This window comes from Narcine bancroftii, chromosome 8 (genome assembly GCF_036971445.1).
Source record: "Narcine bancroftii isolate sNarBan1 chromosome 8, sNarBan1.hap1, whole genome shotgun sequence".
NCBI classification, from domain to species: domain Eukaryota; kingdom Metazoa; phylum Chordata; class Chondrichthyes; order Torpediniformes; family Narcinidae; genus Narcine; species Narcine bancroftii.
Genome location: NC_091476.1, coordinates 137,105,123 through 137,111,122, shown reverse-complemented (window position 1 = coordinate 137,111,122; position 6,000 = coordinate 137,105,123). Strand labels below are relative to the sequence as shown.

The 6,000-nt window shown below is 36.2% G+C and overlaps 1 protein-coding gene across 1 annotated transcript in view; it reads left to right on the top strand.

Moving 5' to 3' along the window:
- Positions 1-445: 445 nt before the first annotated feature.
- The window catches only part of LOC138741223 (transgelin-like), a 68,712-nt gene continuing 63,157 nt past the window's right edge, over positions 446-6,000 (top strand). The window contains exons 1-2 of the mRNA XM_069894964.1: positions 446-562; positions 679-809. The gene's annotated coding sequence lies outside the window, so the exon portion shown is untranslated. The remainder of the gene's footprint in view (positions 563-678; positions 810-6,000) is intronic.

Genomic DNA, 6,000 nt, shown 5'->3' with positions numbered 1-6,000 from the left:
ATTAAGGGGGGGGGGGTGTGGCGTGATGACGTAGGTAGAAGATGTGCAGAGACACCTCCCCCTGGCAGAACTATTAAAAACCAGTTTTTAAAGTTTTAAAAAATTTTTCAGAAAGTATTGAACACGTTGCTGAAATATCCTATAAGTAACTATGAAGAAAACAAAAGCACAAACAGCTAAAAAATAATTCCTAAACAGCTATCCAGCACAGAAGAATTTTGGGCCTTCCTTTGAAGTGGAACCTTTGGAGTCAATTCCTCCTTATCCCCGTCCATAGCACCAGTCCTCTGATAAGATTCATTCTACACCAGCGCAGACTTGGTGCAGTGCTGCAGAAGATGACGTCATCTTCCTCCAGACCAGGAGGAACAATCACGCATTTGCGAAACTTTGCGCATGTGCGTTACATCGAATGTGACCCGGGGGGGGGACACTCGACCTCTCACGGCCCAGCGATCCTGGACTGCCAGGAGGGGGGTCTGTATCCGCAGTCGGGCTGAAACTGTTTCAACATCAACGGAGGAAGAGGAAGGAGACACTGGAGGACTAGAAGATGATCAAGGTATGGAGGAGGAAGAAACCATTATATATAAGGGTAGGCCCATAGTTAAACAGGCTTTAAAGTTTAAAACTGATCCTCATTCAGATTCAATTTCACAAATTAATTTATCTAAACAGATTGAAAATTTGGCCATTCAGATGGGTCAAGGTTTTTCATCTGAAGGAACATCTTGGTGACATGAAGACATGGATGCAGCAAAGTGGTGGACAAAGTGCAAGATAAATTTAAGAAGATTGAAGAAGATTTGGTGAGAATTGATAATGTTTATTGTTGGAGATTTAATTCTTTACTGTTCAAAAATGTTGAATTTTGTAAATTTATAAGGGAATAATTAGCTTTTTTTGAAAATAAATATGGATTCAGTTGATAGTAAATTTGTTTTATGGGATGCTTTAAAAACTTATTTAAGGGGACAAATTATTAGTTATACTGCCAAAATTAAGAAACAACATGTAGCTGAAGTAAATAGATTGGAGGAGGAGATAGATTTTGGAAAAGAATTTACAGCAAAATTCTACAGAAGCTAAGAAAGTGCGTTTAGTTAATATGAAGTTGTGATGTAATTCATTACAAACTTATAAATTTGATAAATTATTACAGAGAACTAGACAAAGGTATTATGAATTGGGCAAAAGAGCTCAAAGTATTAGCTTAGCAGTTAAAAACAGAACAAGCTTCTAGAACAATAAATGCTATTAGATATGATTCAACAATTACATATAAACCTCAGGAAATTAATGATGTGTTTTGAAAATTTTATTAAAAATTGTATACTTCTGAAGTATTGGAGGATGAGGCCAAAACTGAATTTTTTAAAATCTGATTTGGATCTATCTTTTTTGAGTGATAAGGATATTAGGGATTTGGATGCTTCTCTTACTGTTAAAGAAGTAATAGATGCACTTCAATCTATGCCCAGTGGGAAGTCTCCAGGAATGATGATTTTACTTCTGAATTTTATAAAGAATTTCAGGATTTATTAATCCCTTTACTGATGGATGTACTGAAGCAGGCGACAGAAGTTTTCTTTTCCAGATTCTTTTTATAAAGCAGTTATTAGTTATTCTTAAGAAAGATAGGGATCCATTGAAAACAGTCTGTGGCAAAGGTTCTAGCTAATAGGTTAGCTAAATATTCACCAGGTTTAATTGATGTAGATCAGGCAGGTTTTATATTTAAAAAAAAATCAGTATTCAGCAGATAAAGTTGATTTCTTTAATGAATGTTTCTTGGGAGCAATCTAACCTACCAAAGTTTTTTTTTTCTCTCGACGCAGAGAAGGCCTTCGATAGAACAGAGTTTTTATTTAAAGTTTTTGGAGAAATTTAATTTTGCACCTTTTTTTTATTGGTTGGATAGAAGGCCTTGTATAGAAGTCGTGCTGCTAGAGTTGTGACAAATGGACAGTTATCTTCACCTTTTTATGTTAACTAGATTGACTAAGCAAGGCTACCCTTTGTCACCAGCTCTATCTGCATTATTGAACATTTGGCTCAGATGACTAGACAAGATAGTAATATTAAAGGTATTAAGGTGAAATCTGATGAATTTAAAATAAACTTGTTTGAGAATGATGTTTTGATATATTTAACAAACCCTTTGAATTTTTTTTGGTAATTCTTTATTTATCGCAATATGAACCATTTCAACCAATATATTTACAGATGCATCTCTTTAAATATTCAGTGATATTATCCTCCCTTCCCCCTACAAAAACAGGACATACAAAATACAATAAAACAATATACAAAAGGAATACAAACAAAAAAGATGTATCATCTACTTGTTTACATTAAATCTGATCGTGTTTATCTTCTTACCGTTTTAGGTGGTGGAGGTCCTAGGTCTGCTCATTCTGCCATGTTCCATATATGGTTCCCAGGTTTCCCCAATCATTATAACTTTGTCTTTTAAATTGTATGTGATTTATTTTTTTTCCCCAATGGGATACACTTAAACTTCCATTAATGTTTATAGTCATTTAGTCCAACGTGACCATCTTATATCTTTATTTTCACTTCTTTTCCACCTCCATGCCTTTTCCATTACTGTTTTTTAAGTTTTCCTTTTTAATCTCAATATATGACAACGCATTTAAGACATGAAATACCCCAACAATCCCCACAAGCAATAACCCTTTAACCCCAAATGAACCTCCCCTCCTTGGATTGCCTCCTGTCCCTTGACAGCAACCATAACTCCCCATTCCATTCGGTTTGCGAACTTACTTGGAAGCGTCAACCGATTTCGCAGTGACCCCCGAGAACACTATTTTCCTATGGTTATAACAAAGCTCTCTCTTTTTCCTTCTTCCCTTTCTCTTATCCATCTTTAAATCTTTATATATACATTATCTTTACTTTATATTTTTACATATTTTTGTATATTTTCTTGCCAGTCATTTTTCTTGTCCTGCAAATGTTCAGCAAATTCTTTGGCTTTCTTTGGGTCCGAGAACAGTCTATTCCTTTCCCCAGGAATGAATACCGCTGGATGTCTTAATATAAAGTTATACCCTTTCTTCCATAAGATTGTTTTTGCCGTGTTGAATTCCTTCCTCTTCTTTAAAATGTTCAAAGCTTATCTCTGTGTAAAATAAATAAATATTTTTTTTGGTCCCTTGTATTCCAATGGCTTATTGTCTTCTCTAACCTTCTTTCTTGCCTGCTCCAGTAGGTTTTCTCTTGTTAAATATCTTAGAAGTTTTACCAATATGGATCTCGGTTTTTGATGGGGTGGCAGTTTCGGTACTAGCGCTCTGTGCCCTTTCGATTTCTATTTCTTCATGCAAGTCTGTTATTCCCAGCACCTTCGGGATCCATCCTTTTATAAATTCCTTCTTTGCCTTCTTTCAGGCTCACTATTTTTATATTGTTTCACCTGCTGTAGTTTTCTAATACATCAATTTTTTGTGACAATAAATTTTGTCTCTTTAATTTTTTTTCACTCTCTTCCAACTTCCCTCTTAAATCATTTATCTCCATTTCTACAGCAGCTTCTCGTTCCTCCACATTTTCTACTCATTTCCCTATTTCAGTCATGACCAACTCTAAGCTTTGCATTCTGTCTTCATTTTTCTTTTGATTGAACTAAATTCTAATGATAGCCATTCTTTAATGACCTCATTTGTTCTTCAAAAAAGACTTTATCTAAACTTCGTCCTTCTTTCCTTTGAAATTCTTGGTCTTTTTCCTCCTCTTCTATGTCTGTATCATCTTTTCTTCTCTGAATCTTTGTATCTTCAATCCTTCTCTGGTGAGCTGCTTCTGTATCCTTGCTGGGCCTTCAGCTGGTGTGTCTCCTGTTGTTGGGCCCCCTGCCGCAGGCCGACCCGCTACCAGTCGCCCCATTGCCGCTTGTTCTTTTTCTCACTATTATTTTCTTCTTTACGCCCCGATACTGGGCGTCTCTCAGCTGGCCTCTCTTCAGCTGAGTTCCCTCCAATCGGCATTGACCTTTTCTTTTATTTGTCCACTGCGCATGTGCAGTTGCACACCTCTTCTTGGCTCTGAGAGCCATTTTTGAAGTCCCCCGGTCAGGAGGACATCGCTTCTCCACAGTGGCTCTCTGCTCCGTCGTGCAGGTAAGGCCTTCTTCTTTCTTCTTCACTGATTTTCCTCCTTCCCTTTTCTCTGTTGGGTGCCATCTTCTGTCTCTTCTCTGTAACTTTATATTTCTTTTCCTGTATTTTATGTTTGAGCTCTGTTTCACACTTTTTTTTTCTCTGAAGAGGGTTGTTTCCACCCGACCAGCCACTACTCCATCACGTGACTCCCCTACCCTTTGAATTCTTTGAGGAATTTGCATGATAGATTGGAGCAGAATGGTGAAATATCAGGTTATAAAATTAATTGGGAAAAGAGTGAGATTATGCCTTTATCTGAAATGGATTATTCTTTGTGTAGGCAGATTGTGAAATTTAAATGGTCAGATTGGATTAAGTATTTAGGTGTTTAGGTAGATTGTAATTATAGTCATTTATATGAATCAAATTATTTGTCTTTATTGTCAAAATTAAATACGATTTGAATCGGTGCAAAGATATATCTATTATTAATAGGATAAGTTAATTGTATTAAAATGAATATTTTTCCTCAAATTTAATATCTTTTTCAGTCCATCCCTTGTAAGATTCCTCAATTTTTAAAAAAGATTTAAATGCTTATGTGAGGAAATTTTTGTGGAAGGATAAATGGTAAGGGTGTCATTACAGAAATTAACTTGGAAATATGAATTAGGAGGCTTACAACTCCCTAATTTTCAAAATTATTATGTATCAGCACAATTTAAATTTATTAATATGATGTTTGAAGTGGATAAACCTTTGATATGGGCTAATATTGAATTATCTCAGATAGAGGAGAGGAAGATGGATCAGTTTATAGATAGAGTCCTAAATTAATGAGTAATTATAATTTACCTGTTTTGAAACATTTAATGGATTTATGGCATCGAGTCCACGCTGCTGAAGATCCAGTTGCGCTGGGTGGGTCACGTCTCCAGAATGGAGGACCATTGCCTTCCCAAGATCGTGTTATATGGCGAGCTCTCCACTGGCCACCGTGACAGAGGTGCACCAAAGAAAAGGTACAAGGACTGCCTAAAGAAATCTCTTGGTGCCTGCCACATTGACCACCGCCAGTGGGCTGATATCGCCTCAAACCGTGCATCTTGGCGCCTCACAGTTTGGCGGGCAGCAACCTCCTTTGAAGAAGACCGCAGAGCCCACCTCACTGACAAAAGGCAAAGGAGGAAAAACCCAACACCCAACCCCAACCAACCAATTTTCCCCTGCAACCGCTGCAACCGTGTCTGCCTGTCCCGCATCGGACTTGTCAGCCACAAACGAGCCTGCAGCTGACGTGGACTTTTACCCCCTCCATAAATCTTCGTCCGCGAAGCCAAGCCAAAGAAAAAGAATATTAAAATAAATGGTACTCAAACTTCTTTATCAAAATAAGCTTTTTCCTTTTACACTTAATAATCAACTTTTGAAGTTATGGGATCAAAAGGGTATTAAATTGGTGCAAGATTGTTATGAAGCAGGATATTTTAATTCTTTTTAAAGAATGAAAAAAATATGATATACTCTTTCTTATTATCAAATTAAAGCCTTATTGTCGGATAATTTTGGACGAACCTTACAGTTACTTAGACTAAGTTTGAAATTTTACTTACTGAAGGTGGCAAGAAGGAATTTATATCTGAGATGTATGCTTTATTACAGAATAAAATGGGAAAAATATTTAGCTTTATGTATTTCTCAGGGTGATTGGATGAATTTATGCAAGGATAGTATGACTAAAATTGTAAATGTAAGGTATTGATTGGTTTATTATAATTTTATTCATCAATTATATTTAACTCTGGAGAAATTAAATTTATATTTCCTTATTTCTTTGGATTTATGTTTTAGCTGTCATAAGGAGGTAGGTTCT